Source organism: Microtus oregoni, unplaced genomic scaffold (assembly GCF_018167655.1).
Source record: "Microtus oregoni isolate MIOR12 unplaced genomic scaffold, Mior012 000000F_ref0000247, whole genome shotgun sequence".
In the NCBI taxonomy this organism is placed as follows: Eukaryota; Metazoa; Chordata; class Mammalia; order Rodentia; family Cricetidae; genus Microtus; species Microtus oregoni.
The window spans coordinates 28236863-28264328 of record NW_024543059.1 but is presented as its reverse complement, the minus strand read 5'-3'; the positions used below and the strand labels follow the sequence as shown (position 1 = coordinate 28264328).

The 27466-nt window shown below is 43.6% G+C and overlaps 1 protein-coding gene across 12 annotated transcripts in view; it reads right to left on the bottom strand.

Moving 5' to 3' along the window:
• The window catches only part of Tjp1 (tight junction protein 1), a 253021-nt gene that overhangs the window by 76402 nt on the left and 149153 nt on the right, over positions 1 to 27466 (bottom strand). The window lies entirely within an intron of this gene.

Genomic DNA, 27466 nt, shown 5'->3' with positions numbered 1-27466 from the left:
CCACCACTGGGCAAACTTAAGCCAACTGCTTTGATGAACAAGAAAAATAGGTAGAAAAACCACTTCAAGCTTCATCAGTTTACACTCTGCATACTGCAAAGCTCTTCATAAATGTCATAAAAGTTTAGTAATATGAAATGACATCTTTAAGTACCTACTATAATGGCTATAATAGCCACGCAAGATGGTGGAGCATAAACATCGGGTTTTAAACAATAGCTTTTAGAATTTAGAATTAAATTTTTAGAATTTAGACAAAATTAAACTTAATTCTAACTAGGAAATATCCGTATATGACACAAAAACACCAATTAAGGTTTCAAAGTCACGTATTTTCCAACTCTAAGCTAGTTGAATTAGAAAAAGAACATTTTGCAACCAAACGCTATTTCTTGCCATGCATGAAAACAGTTAAAATTCGTTTTTGTTTTAGTTGTATAACATGTGATTGTTTCAAAGGCAAGGTGCTTTGTGTTCTCTAGGGTGATTAAATTTTTCCTATGAGAAAACAGCATTATAAAAAGCTAAGGTGTGGCCGGGCAGTGGTGGCGCACCCCTTTAATCCCAGCACTCAGGAGGTAGAGGCAGGCGGATCTACAAGAGCTAGTTCCAAGCCAGACTCAAAAGCTACCGAGAAACCCTGTCTCGAACCCCTCCCCCACCAAAAAAAAGCTAAGGTATGCTGTATTTTAGAAAGTGGCTGTTGAAGGTCCTTCACAGTTTAATAACGAGCATTCTGCAGACGGACCTGCCTGGACGCAGCTGGGGTGTTTTATGCGTTTACTCTTCCCCTTTTCTCATTGGTCAATTGTTATCAAGTCTCCCACTATGTAAATTAAATGTTAGATCTCTGCATTTTTTGTCTCAAACCCAATATACCTAGTAGATCTTACCTTCGCCATGGCTTTAAAAAAAATCAAATAAAATCCAAAAAAAAAATTTCAATGGTATTTGGAATAACTGAGTTAAATTATCTAAATTGAACTGTATGTTAGACCAAGTAAATTGAAAAGATATTATTCATACCTAAACCAAACCATATTTGTGTATCTTCTCAAAATAGCAGGGGAAGTTCCCATCATTTATATAAATGAAGGTGCCATAATGACACATATTAATTTGTATGCTAATAAAATAAATAAAAGTATCATTTTAAAGAAAAACACTGTTGTCAGGAATCTAGCTCCGCCCTAAAGTTTATCTCGGGGAAAGTGGTTCAATATGACGCAGAAAGCATATAGCATAATCTCAAAGACACACCCGAAACTTTAACAAGAGTTTATTCACTAAACACCAAAAAAGGTTTTCAAATTATACCACGGCATTAATGATTACAGACAGATGTGGCTACATTGCCTTGGGTTTAAATCAAAAGGGGAAAAAATGCAAGTAAGTTAGAGAATCTCATTTAGAGTTACAAGAAAGTTCAACCAAGAATTTCTCTTTGTGCACAGATTTCTTTCTGATCTAATGCAAAGGAACAGGAAACTAAAAACCACAACACTCAGAAGCACAACTTCCTGTGGGATTTCTGGTGTCTGCGGTCAGAATGCAAGAAACAGAAAGCATACAAAGTCTCTAGAAATCTTAGAATTACTTAGTAAAACAGCCTTGACTCGGTGAGCTGTATCTACACATATATTTTACATGTTTATTTTTGTTGCCATTGTAAAAACAAAACAAGAAACAACAACAATCGCTAAAAAAGCTTATTAAGTTGCTTTTGGTGAGAGCTGTATGTTGACTCCTGGAAAGGGAAGAGGAAATGTTAGGCACCATAAGGCGATCTTGATAATGCAACAGAAGAGAGTGTATATAAAAAACACTATTAACAGTTGGGTACCGTCACTCAATGTATTGACTGAACCACATCACTAAAGAGTCTGTGAATGGCTTTAGGACTTTTCATATGTCACAGGGCAAAGAAAAATGGGGAAGAAACTTTCTTTGACTTGTCAAGTTTCTAGAATTCTCAAACAAGCTGGGGTATGGTGGTGGATGCCTTCAACCCCAGCAGAGGACAGAGGCTGGGGCAGGAGGACCTCAGTGATTCAGAGGCCAGTTTGTCTACATAGTGAGTTCCAGGACAGCCAGAGCTATATAGAGAGACCTGTCTCAATCACACATACATACACACACACACACACACACACACACACACACATAACTATCAACTCCGATCTTTATTTTACACTTATTTATTTCCCCGTGTGAGTGTGGGTATGTGTTCACTCGAGTACATTCATGTACATACCACAGCATACATATGAAAGTCAGAAGATGATTTGCAGGGAGGGGAGGGGGGGTCAGTTCTTTCCTTCCGTCACAGGGATAAAACTAAGGTCGTCGGGCATCAGGCGTGGCACTTACCTGTGGAGTCACTTTACCAGCCCTTCTTATTTTAAAATAAGCATGATAAATTATATACTTGAAGTTAACTAGAATTTTACATTATATATATTTAGCTACAATAAAAATACTGTTAATGATCGATATTATTTGATTTTATCAGAAGTGAATATTAATTGTATATATTAGTGGGTTTCACTGTGACATTTCCATAAGTGTACAGATCGCACATATCCCCCCAGCTACTCTCCAGTGCACAGATGACACTTGTGTCCTATCTCCCCCAGTTACTCTCCAGTGCACAGATAATCCTTGTGTCCTATCCCCCCTGCTACTCTCCAGTGCACAGATAATCCTTGTGTCCTATCTCCCCCTCCCCCCCCCCCCCCGCAGCTACAGAGAAACCTTGTTTGGAAAGAGAGAGAAAGAGAGAGAGAGAGAGAGAGGAGAGAGAGAGAGAGAGAGAGAGAGAAGGGAGGGAAGGGGAGGGGAGGGGAGGGAAGGGAAGGGAAGGGAAGGGAAGGGAAGGGAAGGGAAGGGAAAAGCAGGAACAAAATACCCATTGATCCCCCTGACTGTAGGCTCACAACAGTGCACACAAACAGGAACCCAGTGCACAGGAGCCCTGTACTGGGGAGGAGATGGGGGGGCAGGTATGGTTTTGAACCTTATTTCATCTGGGATCCGTATTTTGGAATTAATGTTTCTGAGGCAGTGGAAGTCTCCCTCTGAACTCTGGGCCTCTGCCGTTACATCATCCCTACCTCCAGTCACTTCCCAGGAGAGTGCCTGGGCTACCTGCTACCACCACACCTCAGGAAGTTTATATTGTTCCTCTGCCAACTGTGTTCCACTGCTTCTGCCTCTGGCAGGGATCTAAGCAAGGGGCAGGTCCTACTGGGTGTATGGATAAGAGCCTCAGGCAGGCAGTACCACTTCCTATCTGCTGGGCAGCTGATGAGAGAGTCCATCTTGGTTGGAGATGAACCTCTGACCCAGGCTAGACTGAATAACTAAGCCATCCAATGAAGGGGTTAACATCCTCCATGTTTCCTCTTGACTCAATGTCTCTATACCTACTGCTCAGTAAGGCTTTTTAAGGCCTTTGGGGGAGGGGACCCCAGCAGGCCAGTAGGCCAAGCACACATAAAGGTGGGACCTGGTCCCTCTAAAGGCCAGTGTTTCTTGCACACCTGCCAGGCCAAGGTGGGATCCCTTCCGGCTCTTTCCAACCTCCTGAAGTCCAGTTGTGCTGGTCACTTCTGGCCAGTCTGAAGCACCCTGCAGTGTCAAGCCACAAAGTCTAAACTGTATCAACTCCTCATAGGAACTACAATCTCTGAGATTTACATTATATAAAACAAATGGTAGAATTTGTGTTAATATTTTACATTTTAAATTTCTCTTTACTAAGAATGACATTGACAAATCACGATGACAACCACTGAAGGAAAAACAACACCAGGGTTAGACTGTAAATGATGGCTTTCTGATACTTTTTCTTACATTGGGAACAGGATCTGATCTTCATTTTTTCATCAGGTTCCAGATACAGGTGGGGCTTATTCCACCTCTTTCCACAGATAGTGATCGATTGGTAGTAAGCGCCTCCATTGCTGCCCACGAACTGTTTCTCTGTGTTAAGGCATGCCCAAATCACCTGGGTCCACCCTCCTCCTTAATTTCACAAGTAATATACAGTTTTAAAATCCACCGTGCTCACATTCCACTTTCCCGTGGATACTATCATTTAAACCTAAATAGAAAGCTCATCTCCAGATTGCTTTCTGCGCTTTGACTTGTTTGTGTCTGTGTGTATGTCTTTGTCTGCCTCTCTTTCTGTCCCTGTGTGTGTGTATCTATGTGTATGTCTCTCTGTCTCTCTTCTGTCCGTGTGTCTGTGTGTGTGTGTGTGTGTGTGTGTGTGTGTGTGTGTGTGTGTGTGTAAACAGAGGCAGAGAAACAAATGAGAATATATATGTCTGTATAAACTACAGTCACGGTTACGCTGAATTTCATATAATTTTTATTTAATATTGGTCTTGGTAATATGTTAAACAATTGGCTTTATCATTTAAATTGGCTGTTTATAGAGTTAGGCATAATGGCATATGCCTATGGTCCCAGCACTCAGGGAGACTGAGGCAGATAGGACTGTAAATTCAAGACTTAGGTGAGACCTGTCTCAAAAAGAAAAACTAACAGCTGGTTGGGTGGTGGTACATGCCTTTAATCCCAGCACCCAGGGGCATGGGGGATCTCTCTGAGTTCAAGGCCAGCCTGGTCTACAGACCTAGCTCCAGAATAGACAAGACTACAAAAAGAAATCCTGTCTAAAAAACTAACTAACAAAATAAACAAATGTCTGACCAATAATTTATACTGCAGACATAGTGTAGTTTCTCTAAGACAATTTATGTTATTGTAATGTTGTGATGATTTTTTAATTTTTGGTCTTTGGTTTTTCAGGACAGGGTTTCTCTGTACAGGTTTGACTGTCCTGGAACTAGGTCTGTAGACCAGGCTGCCCTTGAATTGAGAGATCTGCCTGCCTCTGCCTCTGGTGTACTGGGATTTAAAGGCGTCTGCCACTGCCACCCCGCTTGTAATTCTCATATTTGATATTCAGAGACATGTGCAAATGTTTCTCCAGGAGAGAGGTTGAAACACATCTGGCGGTTGAAGTTTGGGCTTATGTGAAGATAAAATAAGAGTAGGGTTGGACAAACAGTGTACTTCTTCAATCCAGGCAGTTGGAAAACTGAAGGATTCAGTCCTGGCCAGCCTGGACCCTGTCTCAAAATACAGAGAGAGGGAATGAGGGAGGGAGGGAGGAAGAAGAGAGAGAGACACACACACAGAGAAACCATTTCACTGATATTGCCAACTTGTCCTCCAAGGAAAGCTTAACAATTTACCCTATTTCCCTAATAAAGCATATGAATTCCTGTTTAATCCTTCATGTTTTTCTTCATCTAGTATAAATGTCCTATCATTTGCCTGATATACTTTTCCTATTTGGTCTTATGTGACTATTTCTTTTATTGGCTCAACACAAAAGAATACAAAATAATATTCTGTATGTGTTTTGTACTGAATGCACTCTGAATCACCTCTCAATCTACTCCATGTATGTGTATGTATTAAGTAAAAACTACTGCAGAACATTACAGGTCAATATGGGAAGTCCCTGGACGCCTTGGAGGAGGGCCCATTTTCCTCTACTGTGAGCATCTTGCATGTCCCTATGTCCCTGAAACACTGAATGTCTATTGAGAAACATTAGTCCAACTAACTAACTCAACTATATCAAGTTCTGCTAGTCAAAACCCCCACCATCCCACAGGGCCAGGGCTTAGACATAGGACCTCACACATGCTAAGCAAACATTCTATCTCTGAATTCTTTTCTGTCTTCCTTTTTTGAGACAGTTTCATGTATCCAAGACTGCCCTGAACTCACCATGTAGCTGAAGACGACCCTGGATTTCTGATCGTTCGGCCCACATCTCCCAACTGTCGAGATCACAGATCTCAGCCCCCGTGCCTGGTAGGAAACTTGGCTCTTTACGGTTCACTTGTCCTCTTTCAGTGTTGTCCATTTCTCCTATTCCCCGAAGACTAGGGCGTCTATTTTGAACATATTAGTTTTAACTCCCATACTTTCCATGTGCTCAAGTTTCTGTGTGAATATCATGTGGTGGTTTGAAGGAGAATGGCCGCCACAAGCTCATAGACTTGAATGCTTCTCCCCAACTAGTGGAACTACTTCAGAGGATTAGAAGGTGTGGCCTTGGAGATGTGTCACTGGGGTAGGCTTTGGGTCTTCAGAGACCCACACAATTGCCTGTTAGATCTCTCCCACTGCCTCATGGTTCTCTCCCAAGATGTAATCTCTCAGCTACTGCTCCCGTGCCATGCCTGCTGCATGCCCCAAAATGATGATCATGACTCACCCTCTGAAACTGTAAGCACCCACAAACTCTTTCTTCCATAAGTTACCTCAGTCATGGTGTTTAGTCACTGCAATAGTAACTAACACACACACACACCATCAGGTCAGGCAGATTATAGTATCAAAAGTAGGAGAACAAGGCAAAGAATACATCCATATCCACAAATTCTCATTCTCTCTGTCTCTTTCCATATCTCTCACATAGTCAAGATTAGACTTGGACTTTCTTTTTTTTGGTTTTTCGAGACAGGGTTTCTCTGTGGCTTTGGAGCCTGTCCTGAAACTAGCTCTTGTAGACCAGGCTGGCCTCGAACTCACAGAGATCCGCCTGCCTCTGCCTCCCAAGTGCTGGGATTAAAGTCGTGAGCCACCACCGCCAGTCTAGACTCAGACTTTCTTTTTTTTTTTAATATTTATTTATTTACTTATTATGTATACAATATTCTGTCTACATGTATGCCTGCAGGCCAGAAGAGGGTACCAGACCTTATTATAGATGGTTGTGAGCCACCATGTGGTTGCCAGGAATTGAACTCAGGACCTTTGGAAGAGCAGGCAATGCTCTTAACCACTGAGCCATCTCTCCAGCCCCTAGACTCAGACTTTCTAAGTAGTGGTGGAACTTCTGAGCATCCCACCTCTACCGCTCAAGTACGGGGATGACAGCCTGTGCCACCAAAACTTTGCTTAGCACATTGCTTACTTTGCTCAAGAACTATTTTCCCTCAGTCTCGTCTTTGCAAAAGAGCTGCCATGAGACACTTTCTGGGCCTCACGCACCAGTGGATGTGAGGATAAAGCAGACACACTCTCTAGTTTTAAGTGTCTCATCCAAAGATGGCAGAGAGAATCCAAATCATTGATTGGTGGAAAACAAGAAGCCACCCAATGTCTCTCAAAAGACCCATACATTGTCAGCTTGTTGTGGCGCAGCCAGGAGGTGGCGGAGGACTAACCGGCAGAGGTTAGGTCAGAGGGTGTGCCCCGGAAGGGAATATTGGGTTTGGTGCCTCCCTGCCTTTTTCTGTCCTTGCCAAAACCAAATTTGGAAAGAAGATCTAATATCTTCGATGACCTAGCCATGCACGGAAGAGGATTCCAGTGACCACAGCATATTCTAAGAACAACATCCCTGGAAAGGAAATATGAAAGTCACTCAGTAGTCTGATGGGGACAACAGAAACAGCACTGTGTCAAAACCACTGGACAACCGTGCGCATTAATATACGCTTACATATTTATCAGTATATTTCTAACAACTGTACTTACCATATATGCATATATTTAACACACATTACCATTATTAACATAGACCAGTATCGTCTCACTCTGTAGTCAAGGCTGGTCTCCAGCTGGCTGTATAGCCTAGAATGGCCCTGAATACATGGTAATCCTCCTGCTTCAACCTCCCAAGTGCTGGCATTACAGATGTAAGCCACCACACTCTACTCACACAAGTTTATAATGTTAGCATTGCTACCATACACAATAAATTCCTCATGAAGCTAAATACAAACATAAAATAATTTCAAATTAATAATGCTAAGATTATATATTTTGTGTAAGCTAATAATGGCAATGTTTTATCTGCTATTTATACATTTTGGTGTATGCTAACACTGCTAGGAACTGATACTTTAACTAATAAACAGAAAAAGAAAAAAGTATAAAATCCAAAAATTTCAAAAAGACATTTTACAATTGGAATTCAACTACTGAATTTTTCAACAGAGCCAATTCTAAAATGGCTCTGGCCACTGGAAAAGGCCTAGAAACAGCAACAGCTCAGCAGCAATGAGCACGCAGCACCCAGACTGTAATTTCCAGCCAGGAGCAGGCAGTTAGAAGTCTAGGTCAAGGAATATGCAAGTTCCAGCAAACAGGAAAGAACAGTTCTCAGGTAACAGTGAGTCAAAGGAGACAGAAACCAGGAAGCAGCTCCAGGGGCCAAAGATGATAACTGTGATAGGAAGAAAGAAAGGGAGGAAAAGGGCAGGAGGGGGAAGAGGTGCGGGGTGAGAAGAACGAGCAACAGAAGAGGCAGAAAAAGGAATGCAAGGAAAGAATAATAAACATCAAAAATCTACAAGTCATGAATTCATTATTGGGGCAATAGAGAGAGGCTCTGAAAACAGGCATAACTCACTGAACAGTCCGGGGCACATGGGGACCCAATTTCTCCCTCTGTAAGATGTCAGATGGAAGGCAGGAGACGCTTTGTGTATGAGTTTTATTTCAGCTCACCATGGACTATGTGACAGCAAAACATCTCTCTCTCTCTTTTTTTTTTTGTTTTTGTTTTTGTTTTTTGAGACAAGGTTTCTCCGTAGTTTGGAACCTGTCCTGTAACTCTGTAGACCAGGCTGGCCTTGAACTCACAGAGATTTACCTGCTTCTGCTTCCCAAGTGCTGGGCTGCGCAGCCACAGCCCAGCTTCAAGGGCAAACGTTTAAGCCTCCTAAGTGAGACAACTGGAAACACCCAGTGCTATTTATAAAGAATTCTCGATTCCCTCAAAACTGTAATCTGAATGGACTGTAGCCTTCAAGGCTATAAAGGTGACGGAGGAGGAGCAAACAGATGTGGGAGGTCTTTGGAAAGACGGCATTTTCTTAAAAAAAATTAATGGAAAAGAGAAATGAAAAGAAAGGGCTAGGGATGTCGCTGAGTGGGTAGAATGCTTATCTAGCAAGCGTGAAGCCCTGGGTTTGGTCCCCAGCACTGCATCAACCAGCACACAACAGTGATTCCAGGGTGGGTAGAAGCAGAAGGTCTTGTTCAAGGTCATCCTTGGCTACTGTGGACTAGAGGCCAGTCTGGGCTACAGGAAATCATGTGAAAGAAAGAATGAAGGGGGTGGGGGAGGTGGAGATGGTAAGAGGGAAAAAAGGGGGGCTCTTATGCAAGGTCTATTTCAAATCTATGTACTTTTGGAAGATGTTTTAAAGATGGCTGGGGGTGAATGGGTTGGATGATGCCAAAGGAGATGGTGTCCCAGCTTCCTCCAGGTGATGGTGCATCAAGAGGCTCAATGGGCTTTCGTATTCTTTTCACTCTAGGGTCCGTTGAATGTACACATCTGGCCTTTTCTTTTTTAATTTATTAAAAAAAAACCCTCTATTTTCTCATTTTACAAGTTAAATCCATTTCCCACTCCCTCCCCTCCTCCTGCTCCTTCCACCTCCCCCATCCCACCACCATCCACTCAACAGAGAGGGTAAGTTTTCCCAAGTGGAGTCAACACAGTCTAGCACATTGATTTGAGGCAGGACTAAGGCCCTCCCCACTAAATCTAGGCTGAGCAAGGTATCCATCCAGAGAGAATGGGCTTCAAAATCCCAGAACAAGCAGTAGGGATAAATCTGTGGTCCTACAGTCTGCTCCAGCCATAGAACTGCTACCCACATTCAGAAGGCCTAATTTGGTACTATGCTGGTTCCTTCCCTGTCTGGCCAGAGTTGGTGAGCTCCCATTAGCTCAGGTAAGCTGTTTCAGTAGGTGTCCCCATTCTGGTCTTGACCTCTGCTCATATTCCCATTCCTCCCACTCTTCTGGACTCTGGAAGCTCAGCCCAGTGCTCTGCTGCAGGTCTCTGCCTCTGTTTCCATCAGTTGCTGGATGAAGGTTCTATGGTGACATTTAAAGATAGTCATCACTCTGAGTACAGGACAAGGCCACCCTCTCCACTACTGCTTAGTGTGTCTTAGCTGGGGTCATCCTTGTGGATTCCTGGGAATTTCTCTAGTGCCAGGTTTCTTGCTAGTCCCATAATGGGCTCCCTCAATCAAAATATCTCTTTCCATGTTCGCTGTCTCTGTCCTTCCCCATCTTGACCATCTGGTTCCCTCTAGTTCTCCTCCCCCTGCCCTTCATCCCTCCTCTCCCCATTCCACCTTCCCTTCTTCCCCAATCCCCACACACCCAATTTTCTCAGGAGATCTTGTCTATTTCCCCTTCCCAGGGAGATCTATGTATGTTTCTCTTAGAGTTATGCTGAAAAGGATGTGGAGTAAGGGGAACACTCCTCCACTGCTGGTGGAATGCAAACTTGTACAACCACTCTGGAAATCAGTATGGCAGTTTCTCAGATAATTGGGAATCAACCTTCCGCAAGACAAAGCAATACCACTCTTGGGCACATACCCAAAGGATGCTCAGCCATACTGCAAGGACATTTGTTCAACTATGTTCATAGCAACATTATTTGTAATAGCCAGAACCTGGAAACAACCTAGAATGGATAAAGAAAGTGTGGTATATTTACAGAATGGAGTACTACTCAACAGTAAAAACAATGACATCATGAAATTTGCACGCAAATGGATTAAACTAGAAAAAAAAACATCCTGAGTGAGGTAACCCAGACCCAGAAAGATGAGCATGGTATGTACTCACTATAAGTGGATACTAGCTGTAAAGCAAAGGATAACGAACCTGTAACACAACCCCAGAGAAGCTACGTAAAAAGGAGAATCCTAAGAGAAACATCTGACTTGTGTGTGTGTGTGTGTGTGGTTTTTCAAGACAAGGTTTCTCTGTAGCTTTGGAGCCTGTCTTGGAACTAGCTCTTATAGACCAGGCTGGCCTAGAACTCACAGAGATCCACCTGCCTCTGTCTCCCGAGTGCTAGGATTAAAGGCGGCACCACTGCTGCCTGACCCACATCTAACTTTTTTTAATCGTGAAAAGTTACAAAGGCATAAAAGTGGAGAAGGGAAGATAAAGAGATTGTAAATGATCGTCACCAGTTCTTCCCACCCAAGGCTGGATGTGCCATAAGGCCATCTTTTCTTTTAGCCTTTGAACTTGGGTGTGGTGTGGTCTGCTTTGGTGAAAGGGCAAACATGACAGGCAGAGGCTTAAACAGAACCCGATGCCTGCCACACTGAGAACCCTGAGCCTACCACAGGAGCCTGCTGGAGAGATCACAGAGAAAAGAAATGAGATGCCCTGGCTAATAATCTGCCAAACTCTTGAAATTCAAGTAAAGGAATGCTATACTATCAAGTTCCAGCTAAGCCACAAACTGCCTGCACCTGCATTAGTGAGCCCAGGCACACCGAACCAAAGAACCACTCAGCTGATCTTAGCAGTTTGCCAGCCTACAGAATCATCACTGCTCTTTTTTTTTAAAGGATGCCAACTGTTGAAGTGTTTTATTACACAGCAACAACTAGCTGATACACATGACTAAACTACATACACAAGTATACAGATACTCAAGATACACGCTGCTTAGCACTGTGACGTGTTCTGCATGTATTCTGTAAGGGTGTCTGAATGGAATGTCATGACCCTGGAGAACTGTATGGGGGCAACTTCTCTCAAGACGACAGAATGCTTAGGAGAGTTAACTGCTTTTCATAAATGGCAGGTGCTATTGAGTCAAAGCAGCACAGTTGCTCTAACCCACTGATAAAGGTAGGCAGGTCAGATATAAAGAATTCAAATCATTTTCCCCTTGGAGGACTCAATGGCCTGGCTCTAGCTCTCATTAACCAGATGCTAGAGAAACGGTATTTGTGATTGCTGGCAGTTGACCTTGCCTTTCCTCCCTGGCAGTATTCTGTAACCCAAGTATACAGCGCATGGAGGGCACCCTCCCAGAGGTAACTCACCTTCCTTGCTCTAATGTGAGAGGCACATACTCAGCAGACCTTCCAAAAGACCCCATTTCCTCTGCATACATGCATATGTACATACCTACCTACATACACTCGAGCCGCAAAGATTAATTAGAAAGGGGTGAGAAGAACCAGAGATGCAAAAGTCGCTGGAGTGCACATGGTTGCTGTGCTCAAAGCCTATTTCACTAAGAGAAAATGTTAAAGTTTTGTTATGAGCCGGACAGTGGTGGAGCCTGCCTTTAATCTCAGCACTGGGAGGCGAGGGCAGGCAAATCTCTAAATTCAAGGCCAGCCTGGTCTACTGAATGAGTTCTAGGACAGCCAGGGCTACACAGAGAAACCTTGACTTGAAAACACACACACACACACACACACACACACACACACACACACACACACACTGTGGGCTGAAGAGATGGTTAAGAGCAACGACTGTTCCAGAGGACCCAGGTTCAATTCCCAGCACCCACATGGCAGCTCACAACTGTCTCTAATTCCTAGATCTTCACACAAAAATACCATATTGGTGCTGGGTGGTGGTGGCACACACCTTTAACCCCAGTACTCGGGAGGTAGAGACAAGCAGATCTCTGTGAGTTCAAGGTCAGCCTGTTCCACAAGAACTAGTTCAAAGACAGGCCCCAAAGCTACACAAAGAAACCCTGCTTCAAAAACCAACCAACCAACCAAACAAACAAAAAACAAAACCAAACAAACAAACAAACAAAAAACCCACCAAAGAACCACCGTACTGACAAAACACCAATGCACATAAAATAAAAATAAATAATTAAAAGAAACCTGACCAATCAGCTAATTGAGCAATCTTAAACAATCTCGTTACATGACCGACCGGTTGTGTTCATTCCATCTCGTTAGCAGAACACCAGATTCATAAAAGACAAAAGCCAAGGAAGTGCAAATATTTTTCATAGCAGTGGTGGTGCACACTCAGGAGACAGAGGCAGGCCCAAGCATCTCTCTGAGTTCGTGGGTAGTAGTCTGGTCTACAGAGTGAGTTCCAAGAGGGCCAGGGCAGTTACACAGAGAAACCCTGCCTCAAACATGTACACACATACAAAGTTTTCCATAAAAGCAGCTGTTTGGGAAAATATTCTCAAGTCAGTTTGGTACTTTAATTTTGTATGAATATGGCTATTTTATACACAGGAGATTGCTATTTGTACAAGTGCCACCCACATTTAATGCTAATTTACTCAATCTCTTCTTTTATATATTTGGAGGAACAGAATAATTTTCATTATAATGCAAAAGAATCATATGAACAAATGGGAATATTTTATACTAATTTGCACTAACAAACTAATGTTTGGCAAAGGCCATAAGTGCCTTTTCAGGCGACAACTTTAAGGTTTAGTGACTATTCTGAGACATGAACTTCAGAAGCCAATCGTTATCTGTGAAACCAAATTCTAACAGACAAACGAAGCTTGAGGCTTTCTGGTGCAGCAGAAATGAGGGCACCCCAAGGCTCTGTCTTCGGGGGGTGGCGGGGACACTTTTGTCTTCCCGCTCCTGAGAGGACACAGAGCCAAGCAAAAGCTGTCAGGTTCATTGTGGTCCGACCACTAAAATCATGTTCTCAGTTAACAAAGTGTGGAGACACACGACGAAGGCATCAGCGGATTGCGGTGGAAATAAGCCGGGGAGGTCTTTGGGGAATACACCATCCTCATCTGCAGAGCAGAGTGTGATGCGCGGGGGCTGTGGGGCAAGGGCAGAGTGGGCTGTGTGAAGACAGGGAGCTTTCCACCTCCAACACTCAGAGCCGCCCTGAGTGGTGAATACCAAAGGCTTTTTAGCCTGACACTTCATAGCCAGTGTGGGTGAGGTTATTTCTAAGGTTACTTATAAAACCTTACCACTTTTGCAAAGATGCATATTATAAAACTGTGTGTTTTGTTGCCAAGAAAATATCTAATTTTAAATATGATTCATCTGCACCATAATGGAGAGCAAACTACATTGAAAATAAAAAGTTTGATGAAAGCTGGGGAAATTTAAACACACACACACACACACACACACAACATCCAGCTGAATTGAAGTTCGTGTGCAAGAGAGTGTTTTGAAAGGGTGTGGCTTCCTGGCCCTGGACTGTTTGGAAACATTCTAACAAAGCCAAATTCATTTCTCTGATATCCTGGACACACCAGGAGCGACTTTCCTAAAATAGCATAAAATAAGCTATTCCTATACGTAGAACTAGCTGCAGCCAGCTGAGAATGTGGTAAACACCTAGAAGATTCCCAACCCAGATCCTCTAATCCATAGGTTTCCACAGCTAGCAGGACCGGCAGCAACCCTCTGGATACTTTCCATTCGCTCTCATTAATTAATCAATCAATTCATTCATTCATTCATTCATCTGTTCGGCAGATCCATATGTACTTTTAATTATGTGCCAAAAATTTTTTTTCAATTTGTCTAGGCCTCCTCTGATTAACTTCATCCCCTCCTTCTCCCGTCTTTGACTGCAATGCTGCATCCTTCATTTTTCAAGAACATGCAAATTGGGGCACAAAATGCAATGATCTGAATGAGGGAAGACACAAACACCTTAGGCCAGAGCCCCATACCATGTCTGGGCTGCTTGGCTCCTCACAATTCACCTCCACAAGACAGAGCTGGTTCAGAGGTGGATCAAAGCCAGTGCCAGCTGGGGTGACTCGGTTCATTCTGCCACTGTCGTTAAATTAGTCACAGCGTGGCCACTATTCAGTGCAGTACGCAACAAGCAAAAAGACATGGTGAGATTGCATCGCTATTGTGAATGTCCCTCAAAATCCAAGCACTGTAACGTCACCAAGGTGAGTTGAAGAAGGGCCACCTCTAAGAGGTGATTAAGCAATCAGGGTGGAACCCTCACAAATAAAATTACTGACCCAACGACCAGTGTGAACTCTCTTTTGCTTTCCATCTCTTCTGTCCGGTTGGGACAGGGCATTCTTCCCTTCCAGAGGATCCAGCCACAAGGTGCCACCATGGACGCAGAAAACAACCCACACCTGTCACTCAAACCTACCAGGCACCTTGATCTTGGGTTTCCCAGAACATGGAACTGTGAGGAATAAACTTCTGTTGTTTATAAACACGCACAAGTGAAGGGCACCCTACTGCTCAAACGAAAAAGTAGCACGTGAAACAATCGATCATTTTCCATCGTGCCCCTTTCTGGATGTAACTATTTAAACAAAACAGAAACAGAACTGGCAACCGGAGGCAGGTAACGGTAATCAGAACTAATCAAATAATACATGAAAAACAATAGTTTAAAATACACCTGATTCTCTGATACAGCAATTTGTTTTAACTCTTTTTTTTGAACGGCACAGACTATTTAAATTCCGTTGACTTTGTATTTATATAAATGTTAAGACCTTTAAAAGGAAAACAAACACATGAATAATGAACGAGATACTGTCTATTTTTAACAACGTCAAGGTGACACACGTCCCGGCTTCCTTCCCCTAGTACACGTTTCTGAGCTGCCTGCCATAATTAAGGCCTCTTTTTCATTTCTGTGGAGGTAAAACTGACCACGGTTAACCAGACTGCTCCCTTTGACACGAAACTCTGCTGTTCCCAAGGCCACGGGACACTGATCTACTGGTGTCTCTCCAATGTGACAGCATCAAGTTAATAAACTTTCAAAAAGGCGGAGTGTCTAACTCCTTTAATTTCCTTATTAGTTTGGAGGTTTGCAAACTTGAGAATTTGCTTTCTGTCCTCAAAAAACTGCTCACTTTGGACCCACAAGCTTTTCTTTGGTTTGCATCTATCCACTGTTGTTTTGTTTGGTTTTTAGAGACAGAATTTCCCTGTGCAGCTCTGGCTGTCCTGGAACTCACTCTGACCCTATAGACCCTATAGAGTTATAGGCTGGCCTCAAACTCAGAGATCCACCCACCTCCACCGCTTTCTGAAACTTCCTGAAGCAAGAGATTACAAAGTGTTGCAGAGAAATATACAAGAAGTCTCACAGTCCTTGCTCTCAGCCTCCCCCCAGCATGAACATCTCAACAATGCTACACCACCACCAAAACTAAGACTTGTTGAGCACAGTGAAGTACAGCTTTAATCCTACCCAGCATTTGGGAGGTAGAGAGAGGGGGATTAGGAGTTCAAGGCCAGCCTGGGCTAAATAAACCAAAATTCTAAATAACAAAACTACAAATACCAACAACAAAACCTCAGGAAACTGACATTGGAGGCTGCGCAGTGGTGGCACACACCTTTAATTCCAGCACTCAGGAGGCAGAGGCAGGTGGATCTCTGTGAGTTCGAGACCAGCCTGGTCTACAAGAGCTAGTTCTAGGACAGGCTCCAAAGCTACAGAGAAACCCTGTCTCGAAAAACCACACACACACACACACACACACACACACACACAAACAAAACAAAACAAAAACTGACATTGGTACAATCCAAACACAGCACTCAGGTTTCTCTATCACATGAGTTTCTCTGTGTGTATGTATGTATCTGTGCAACTTTATAACATGCAGACTTCTGAAACCACTACCAGAATAGCCAACAAGACACTCAAGACTCAACCATCAGCAGACTCCTTTGTGTGGCCTCTTATAACCACACCCATCAATTTACCCCATCCTAACCCTTGGGAACTACTAATCTGCTCTCATAGTATATAATTATGGTAACTCAAGAATGTTATGTAAATGAAATCATATAGTAGTATGTCACCCTGTGGAATTGGCCTTTTTTCACTCAGCATAATTTCTTTGAGGTTTGAACAAGTAGTTGCATGCCCTGGTGGTTTCTTTCTTCTTATCAGAGCAGGGCTCCATGATACGGGTGTATCAGAGTTAGATGAACCATTTGCCCATGGAAAGACATTTGAACAGTTTTCAGAGTTTTGTAATTATGAATAATACCAATGAATGTGCTCACCAAAGCCACGGGGGAAACCACACTTCGTTTTATTGAGCAAATGCTCAAGAATTCCAATCCCAAGGGATCTTACAAATCCATGGTTAGTTTTGAAAGGAACTACCAGATTCTATCTAGATTCTCTGTCCCACTTCACATTCCTATTAGCAAGGCGGAAGTGGCCCAATTTCCCTGTATCTGTGAGGGCTAATCTTGGTTGTTAACTTGACATGCCTGAGAAGAGGGAACCTCATGTGAGGAATTACCTCCATCAGAATGGCCTTTAGGCATGTCTGTGGGACATTTTCATCATTGATAATTGATATAGAAGGACTCAGCCTACTGTGGGGAGCAGGATGCCTACACAGGTGGGCCTGGGCTATATATACTAAAGGCACATGACCCTGAGCTAGGAAGCAAGTATAAGCCGTGTTCTTCCATGGTCTCTACTTCAGTTCCTAACTCCAGGTTCTGCCTTGAGGACCAGCTTGGCTTCCCTTGAGGACGGGCTCTAACCTGCAAGCCAAATAAACCCTTTCTTCTCCCAGGTTGCTTTTGGTAGGAATTTTACCACAGCAACCGAACGCAAACCAGAGCAGCATCTTTGTGAGCACTGGAAGATACCAATGTGGTTCGGTTTTCTGGTAGGTATGCAGTGATACCAGCAGGTCACTTTGCATGTCTTTGATATGTTTACTGCTGAGCATAGACCCCCTTCAGTGTTGTCTCTCTCTCTCTGTCTTGTTCATCTTGTAATAGACCTGTTTATTTTTAATCCCTGAAACGCACTGAGTCTATATGCAACATGAAAATAGTTTCTCCCATCTAGCCTGTACTTTCAACCTCCTGGCAGCCTCCTATCTATCAATGCTGATATCTTGTCTTTGACACCACCCTCAAGCGCTCCTAATCCACTTCTAACTGCCACTTCTCATTTCCCTCGGCTTGCTATAGCTTTGCATTTTACACTGAAGTTTTCCCGTCAACTTAAAAACACTCTGAATAGATTTTAAGTGAAACCTCTCTTTCCTGGGGAGAGTGGTTTTTAAGGATATATAATTTCAACATTAAACAAAAACAAACAAATAGCCCCAATATTGTAGTTTGGCTGGGAAAGTACTGTTGTAATTTAAAAAACCCTGCAAAGAGACAACACCCCATGCAACAAGGCTCACATAGGAGGTTTACTGGAAGAGGAAAGAGAAGGGGGTAGGGGGACAGAGATCAATCCCTGGGGATAAGAGTGGTGGAAGCCAGGGAGAGAAAAGAGAGAGACAGGAGGTTGGCTAGGCCCACCTTTTGAAAGGGAACGTAGTAAATGTGCACAGGAGGTGCTCTTAGTGGCTGCAGCTGAGGACGGATCCCATCAGGACCCTAAGGACAGGCCAGTACAGATGCCTGAATACTAACCAGCACAACTTAACTGGGATTCCTGTTTTTTGTAAGGAAGGGAAAAAAAATCTGGAAATGTCAGGGCTGGTGAGATTGCTCAGTGGTTAAGAGCACTGGCTGCTCTTCTAGAGGACCTGGGTTTAATTTCCAGCACTCACATGGCAGCTCACAACAGTCTGAAACTCCCATTCCAGGGGATTTGACACCTTCACACCAATACAAATAATATAAAGTTAAATTATTTTAAAAAAACTGGGAAAGTATTATCTCAAAACGCAAATGTCCATATGAATGTTTATCACCCATGTGACATCAAGCATTTCGGATGCAGTCCCCTTGTCCCTCTCCAGCTCCTCATCAGACACGTCAGACAGCAATCAGCCTTGTTTATTGTGTGTACGTCTTTCCTCCACACTCACCCTCAGTGTGCTTCCAAATTGCCTAACATTTTTTAAAGATATGATCTGATGGCAAACCAACATTTTAGAATCATGGAATGGAAGATGGCGACTATCTTCTTCCCTCTCTATGAAATGCAATTATTTCAGTTCCTACTTCTGTACACTTCCAGTTCCAGGAAACTGAGGAATCCAAACTCGCACAGAGCAAAACTCATTGCCAAGTTTAAACAAACTAAGCCCTTCTTCAGCATGCCATGTTTGTGAGAATCAAGGCATGCAGTGGCTAAGGCCATTGCAGTTCCTTGAAAGATAGTTATAGATTAGATAGAATTTCCGAATTGACATCTGCATCATCTGCTGAATCTGCAGGTGCATGAGCAGAGTTCATTTATATCCGGGCAAAATTTTATCAACCCTTTTCCTATAAGTTTTCCTTTCCTGTAACTTTTCCAAAATTTCCTCAAAATCAGCACCGAAACAGGGGAGGAGTTTGACATTTCACCTGCCAAGTCAAAAGTCCTGAGAGCCAGTTGGGCGGTGGTGGCGCACGCCTTTAATCCCAGCACTTGGGAGGCAGAGGCAGGCAGATCTCTGTGAGTTTGAGACTAGCCTGGTCTACAAGAGCTAGTTCCAGGACAGGCTCCAAAACCACAGAGAAACCCTGTCTCGAAAAAGCAAAAAAAAAAAAAAAAAAAAAAAAAAAAAAAAGTCCCGAGAGCCAGGGCAGGGTGTTTCTGTTGTCATGACGTGATGCACAGCCGGACACAGGAGCAAGCAGTGTCCTTAGACAGGGCCACAGAACTGGCTGCCATCAGTGGCCCAGCTACATCAACACTGAGATCTTCCTGTGCTGCCCCCGAGGGCACTCTTTGCAGCCCCCTGACATATTAAAGGTCATTCCCCCTCCACTCCATAGCAGAAGGTGTGTGAGATGGAAGAGCAACCATCCAATTCCAACTTATTCTCACGAGTCAGTCTTTCACCTCCCTGGTCCAGTCTGTGCATTTTCGCATCTGTCACAAGAACACAGTTACTTCGCCTTTGCTGAGGTCTGGGTCATGTTGGTCTGGGTATGAGGAGCATCACCTTAATTACCTAAATTCTTGAAAACATGATCAGAATACCAACTGGTCAGAGAACCCAGACCCACTCAAAGCAGAGAGGGCATTAAGCACGGCCAGGACACATCCAGTCTCCCTGCTATCACATTCTATGGGCGAGGCATTAACCAAGCCCGACTTTCCAAAGCACTCTAGCCTAAGTCACATATGCCCCGCCCTCTATCTCAGCCTTACCGCATAGGACGTCTGTTAACTAAGCCCTCTTCCTCATGGTACTAGACCTCTCCTCCTCTCAGAAACCTTGGAAAGTAGATGCCTTGCCTTGTCTTGGCGAACAAAAGTTTCCTTAAGTTCCCGCTACCCACAGTGCACTGCTGCTGTTACCAGGGGTAATAAATCTCTTACCTGAAGGATGATTCAGCCCAGCACTTCTCTCTGCCTCCTCTCGTCTCCCTCCTTAAAACCTAACATTTCAGTTGGTAAAATCTTGGTGTGTGTGTGTGTGTGTGTGTGTGTGTATACATAAATGTATGTGTACTGGGGACTGAGTGCGGGCCCTTGCACAGGCTAAACACATGCTCTTCTACCTAGCCAGCTACACTCCCATCCCTAGTACTTTCTTGACACAACGTTTAACAGCTAATAAACAACTGAAGTCAACGCTGGATTCTTAACACTCATAATTACAAAGCCCTTAATTGCGATGTAAGCCCCATGGCTCTGAGTGATGCCGCAGAGGATGGTCCATGGCTAGGAACCATGAATCGCCACTGCCAGCATCAGCAGTGGGATAAAGACTGCTAGTGTTTTCAGCTGTAGCGATAACACTACTGGGCTAACAGCTCCGACCGGGGGCTGACTCTGGGGCCGCCATGTGATGTCAGACCATGCTGCTTGTGTTTTGCAGCTGTCTTTAGGGTTTTGTCTCCCCCCACTCTGCCCAACCTTCAGTTTCCACTGCCAAGAGCCTGTGCTTTCTGGGTTCCTGAGAATGGTTTCCCGGGAAACACAATTCTCAGTGTTAAAATCAGGACAGTCCTGGGCAAATGAGGACAGCTGGTCACCCTGGTTATATATACAGAGGAGCCGTTCTAGAAAGGTCTTAGACTAGGAGGGCCCCCATCCATGCCTCCGGTTGTCTCTTTTCTTGCTGCGTTAGCTCTAAGGGACCAGGGAGAGAAACCTACAGGTCAACAGTCCTGTCCCCTCCTTTGCTATTTCCACGTCTCCTCTTGGTTCTGAAATTGCAACGGTGTGCAGCGCAGTCTCCTTCCTTTCTCCTTGTCCCAGGCAGGAAGAGGAAGAAATTAGAGGGACAAACTCAAAGCAAGGAATCTGACATCATACACCCTCCAGATAGCTCTGGCCTGGCGCCAGAGAGTCAAGCGGCACATAGCAGCTTCAGCAGTGAGCATGAGGCCTTGCCCTCAGGTTTCCGGTCGGTCACTGTCTCCTTCTTAGATGCCACCTCCTCTCTAGTCATTTGGGATACAGGAAAGGCTAACAAAAAGATTGCAGTCTTCAAAGAGAAGCAGGAGACTCATTTTCTATAGATCAGTACTGAATTGGCTATGGAAGAAATTGTGAAAGTAATTCTCGGCACAATGACTATGTAGATTCAAATATTCACGAATAAACCTAACTAAGGAAGTAAAAGTTCCCTACAATGAAAATTACAAAACACTAATGAAAAAAATGAAAGAAGATGTACACAAAAAAGATGGAATGATCTTCCATGTTTATGGATCAGAAGAATTAATATTGCTAAAGTGGCTCAAAAGACTTGCTTAAAAAATTCAGTATGAACTATCAAAATACCAATCATATTCTTCAAAGAACCAAAAAAATTCTAAAAGTTATATGAATACACAAAATGACCTAACGAACCAAAGCAATCAAATCATTTTGTTTTTTTTATTTTTTTTATTTATTTTTTATTTTTTTTAGTTGTTGAAAAAAATTTCCGCCTCCTCCCCGTTTCCCATTTCCCTCCCCCTCCTCCCACACATCGCCCCCTCCCCCCACTAACGTCCCCCTCTCCCCCTCCCCCCCACTCCATTCCCCCTCCCTCTCGAGAATGAAGAGCAGTCCCTATTCCCTGCCCTGCGGGAAGTCCAAGGTCCTCCCACTTCTATCCAGGTCCAGGAAGGTGAGAATCCAAACAGGCTAGGCTCCCACAAAGCCAGTTCATGTATTAGGATGGAAACCTAGTGCCATTGTCCTTGGCTTCTCATCAGCCTTCATTGTCCGCCATGTTCAGAAAGTCCGGTTTCATCCCATGCTTATTTATTTGTTTTGTTTTTCAAGACAGGGTTTCTCTGCGTAGCTCTGGCTGTCCTGGAACTCACTATGTAGACCAGGCTAGCCTTGAACTCACAGAGATCCACAGACTGTTTTAAATAATGTTTGTTGTGTGTGTGTGTGTTTGTGTGTGTGTGTGTGTAGAGGTCAGAATCTGGAAGTAGGTTCTCTCCTTTCTACCATGTAGGTCCCAGGGACCAAACTCAAGTCATCAGGCTTAGAGGCAGATGCCTCTATCTTCTGAGCCATCTTGCCAGTCTCGAAAGTAATCTTCATCAAAAATAATAAATCTGGAGGGATCACAGGACCTGACTTCAAGACATACTACAGAGCTTTGGTAAACATAATGCCATGAGATTGTCATAAAAATGGACTCATGACCAAAATAGAGATTCCAGAAATAAACCAAGTCCTCTACAGCCAGCAGATGTTCCCCCAAAGACACTAAAAGCACACACAGGAATAAGGACTGTCTTCAGGAAACTGGATAGAGTCGTGCAGAAGATGTAGGCTTGAATGTTCTCTTACCCTGAACTAAAAATAATAAATAAATAAAGTAAAAACCAATTAAAAATGGGTCAAAGAACTAGGGGTAAGAGTTGAAACTCTGAAGCTACTAGAAGAAATGAATGTTCTGAAACATGGGGACAGTCTTAGGACTCCGAAGGCACAGGGAAGAAAACTGACAAATGGGATTCTATAGAATGAAAAAGTTTTTACACAGGAGAGGAAATGATCAGTGGGGTGGATGAAGAACCTAGAAAATTGGAGAAAGCATTTGTCAGTCAAGGTTTCATATCCAGAATGTAGAAGGACCTCAAAAACAAAATAACAAAAACCAATAACTCTACCTAAAAAAAAAAAAAAAAAAAAAATGGGCAGAAAATCTGAATAAAGTTTTCTCCAAAGAAGAAAAACAAATGGCCAATGTACATATGAAAAATGCCCAATATCATTAGCCCCGAAGGACATGCAAGCCAAAAAACCGTTAGAATGGTTACTGCCAACCCCACCAACAAATCACAAATGCTGATGAGGATGGGGGTAGGGCAAAGGAACTTTCTACATACTGTTGGTGCAAATGTAAAGTAGTATAGCCATTCACTAAAGAAATAAAAACAAAACCACTCGATGACTCAGCTCTCCTACTTTTTCTAGGTATACAGCCAAAAGCTCTCCTACTTTTTCTAGGTATACAGCCAAAGGCAATGCAGTCTACCTAAACAAGAAGCCTGCACAGCATAACAGCTCAGATCTTCTCAGTGCAGTCTATCAATGATCAGGAAAGGAAAATATGGCATAAACGCACAATGGGATTTTACTCGGCCATTAAATATGGTATCTTCTACAAAGCAAATTCCAGGACAAAAAAAAAAAAAAGAACAAACAAACAAAAACCCCACAGAACCAAAAAAAAAAAACGAAAAAGAAAAAGGTATCTTGTCATTTGCAGTAGAGTGGATGGAGGTGGACGTACCATGTTAAGTAAAGCTAAGGCAGTCTGGAAAGACAGGTTCCACACATGATCTCCTCTACGTGGATGCTGAAAAGAGAGACCTGAAAGGAGATGGTAAATAAGTAGGTTGGGAAGAGTGGGGGATGGGAGCGTGGGGGAGGGGGCAGGATCCGGTCAGTGCAAACCACACCTAATAGAATTCCTGGGATGTCCTGGGCTGGGGGAGGGGAGAGAAGCAAGGTCTCACAGACCGGAAGGCAAGTTTAACTTGTGCTGGGGACTTGGGCCTGGCTTCCCTAGGACACAAGGGAAGTCTGAAATAGCAACTATGCACCCCCAGAAGACAAATTCTTGCACTGCCAAGTCCTTGACATCCATTCCCTAGGTGTCAGCTTGTGGACTTCTCAGTGGTTTCCCACAAGCGATGAGAACCACCACCAAGGAGCTGATGTGACCAGGCTGTACCAGGTAGGGGTGGGGAGAGGGTGGGGAGAGGTACACTAAGGAGGGGCCATGTAATATGGATCAGACTGTTAAGAGTTTAGCTGGTTCACTTCTCAAAGCTTACGCAGCAGTAACACAGGGGGAAGATACTGCAGCAAAATATTTAACGTGCTGAAAATAATTTATACTTATTGATATTTACAAACAAACAGCTAACTAAGGATTCCTGACTACTCATTAAAAGGGGCCCACCCTCCAGGACCTGTACTTTGCAAGATTCAGCTGCCCTTTAATTGGGGTTAAGTACAAAGTAAAGCACAGAAAGGTTGCGTCTCTTTACACTCTGTAATTTTGCTTTTCTACTAATTTCAACTTTCCCTGTCCTCAATTAGTTTGACTTAGTGATGTTTTGTCACACGTCGGCCATGACGTCCTAACTCGGTCCTAACCCAGAGGTAGCAAAACTAATATACTCTCGGGATTTGAAGCAGGTGGAGATTATAACCTTTCTTTTGGGGAAAGTAATAGCAACTTCAAAAATGTAATTTATAGGGCTGGAGAGATGGCTCAGCAGTTAAGAGCACGGCCTGCTTTTCCAGAAGTCCTGAGTTCACTTCCCAGCAACCACACGGTGGCTCACAACCGTCTGTGCTCTCTTCTGGCCTGCAGACAGAACACTGTATACATTATATATATAAAAATTATATGAGCTGAAGAGATAACTCTGAAGCTAAGAGCGTGTGATGCTCTTGCAGAGGACCTGGGTTCAATTTCCAGCACCCACACAGCGGGTCACAACCATCTGTGACTTCAGTTCCAGGGGATTCAATACCCTCACACCTTGCTGCTGACCTCTGAGAGCACAAGCATGCATGTGGTGCACACATAAACACGCAGGCAAACATTCACACCTAAAATAAATAAATCTAATAAGAAAGTTTTTAAAAATAAAATTAATATCCTTCTTAATGCTAATTTAGATGCTGTTGAGAATCGAATTACAGTCTGTGACCTGTGTCTTCTATTTTTTTTTAATTTATTTATTTTATATACAATTTTCTGACTGCATTATCCCTGTGGGCCAGAAGAGAGCACCAGATCTCATTACAGATGGTTATGAGCCACCATGTGGTTGCTGGGAACAGAACTCAGGACCTCTGGAAGAGCAGCCAGTGCTCTTATCCTCTGAGCCATCTCACCAGCCCCCTGTGTCTTCTAATAATAATAGAATATAATTAAATATTTGTTTGTTTGTTTTTGGCTAGTGTTTTGAGACAGGATTTCTCTGTATATAGTCCCAGCTTTCCTGGAACTTGCTCTGTAGATCAGGCTGGCCTCGAACTCACAGAGATCCACCTGCCTCTGCCTCCTGAGTGCTGAGATTAAAGGCATGCGCCATCCACCACCACCAGAATAGAACTATATATTTATTTTATTGATACTAAACTAGACCATAAACTGATCCAGTGGTATCCCTGGGGCTTCTAACCCCAGAAACCTCTTAAGAATTCCCTTAGTGCTGGGTAGTGGTGGCACAAGCCTTTAACCCCAGAATTCAGTAGGCAGAGGCAGGTGGATCTCTGTAAGTTCAAGGCCAGCCTGGTCTACAGAGCCAGTTTCAGAACAGGCTCCAAAAAGCTACAGAGGAACCCTGTCTCAAAACAAAACAAAAAACAAACAAACAAAAAAAAGGATTCCCTTAATTCCTAAGTGAGGCTTTCTGATCTGGAGCACACTAACTGGGAGCCCCTAAGTTAGCCTTTTCTGACGACAGAGATGAAAATATGAGCCAGTGCTACTCCAACCAGCAAGAGCAGAGAAGCTACTCCACATCAAGTATGTAAATTTCTGAGGACAAACTCAGAAGGAACCACTTCCCATTACCTGAATACCCACACTTAACCAGGCAGTAAGAATCAGCTTCTTAAGTTGCCCATTTCTTTGCAATTTTTTAAAACTGTTGTTGTTGTTGTTGTTATTATTATCATTATTATATTATTTTGATACAAAGTTTCTCTGTACAGCCCTGTCTATCCTGGAAATTACTCTGTAGCCCAGGCTGGCCTCAAACTGAGAGATTGTCCTGCCTCTGCCTCCTAAGTGCTGGGATTGAAAATGTGTGCGACCATACCGACTATCTTATTTTTTATATGCATGGGCATTTTGCCTGTATGTATGTCTGTGTACCAGATATGAGCCTGGTCCGTGCCGAGGCCAAAAGTGGATGTCAAACTCTCTGAAACTAGCATTACAGATGGTTGTGAGCTGCCACGCGGGTGCTGGGAATTGAACCTTCATCCTCTGGAGGAGCAGCAGTGTTTTTAAGAACCGAGAGCCATCTCTCTAGCCCTAAAAGTGTTTTTGGTTTTTAAACTTTTCATTATATTTATTTGTTTGTTTGTTTAGTGTGTGTGTGCGTGTGTCCCTTCGTGTGCTACTGATCATGTAATAAGGTCAGAGGACAACTTGTGTACCTCGTGGGATTTGGGTATCAAGCTCAGGTCGCCAGCCCTGGCAGCAACTGACTTCACACACTGACCCATTTCATGAGCCCAAGTCACCCGTTCTGTAGAGGAAAACAGGAGCCTCTGAGTGCTGAAATATCCCACAATGGCCTTGGCTCTGCTGGCCTTTTACTCCCTGTGTGAGAGCAAACCCAGACTTCTCAGAACTGGGCCTCATCAGGGAAACTATTGCTCTGTGCAAACCCTGGCATTGTGAGGATTCCGTGGGTTTGTGGAGGAGAAAGGACACAGAAATGTTCAAAAAAAGCATGAGCAAAATAGGTCATCTCTTTGCAAACTGTCCTTTGCTCCCTTGTCAGTTTGGCTGAGGGCTGCTCTTTATTGGTGCTCTTAGCTGCAATTATTCAATCAATATAAGGTCAGAGAAGTTACCCGCTTCCAGGAGGACAGAAGTTACTGTCCAGCCTAAATTCCATGACAAAGCAGCTAATGCAGGCTGCATGCTGGGCCACAGGGGTGAAGAGCAGACCAAAAAAAGAAAAAAGAAAAAGGAAAATCTCTGAATTCTCCACTTTCCACCGTTGTGGAGGAAGATAGAGACCAAATGAATAAGAACAATATATGCAATTTTGGATTGGAAGAAAGTTCTAGAGAGAAAAATAAGGTGAAGATGATAGGGAATAGGGGAGGGGCAGCCCGTTGTGTAGATTCAGGGAAGTCTTACTAAGGAGACATCTGTGCACAGCTAAAAATGAGCCGGCAGAAGGAGCAGCGACTACCACCAGTCCTCAAAGGTAGAAGAGGGGTGGGCAGTCCAAGAAGGGCAAGCAGGCCAGTGAATGCGGAGAGGGAGGAAAGGAAGGAGTCAGCCAAGCTGCACTGGGCTGTGCACACCATGCTCTTCTCAGTGTCCGAGGAGCACAAGTCTGTTAAAATACACCTTGGGTGCTGAACAGAGAAGGAAATGCAAGAGCGAGAACCCACAGAGGGGCCAGTCATGAGGCACTTTAGGTGACCTTTGGGAGGTCCACACCTGTGGACCGCAGACTCAAGGTAAAATGCACAGGTGTGAGAGGTGGCTGCGGTGTACAGGAAGAGCCAG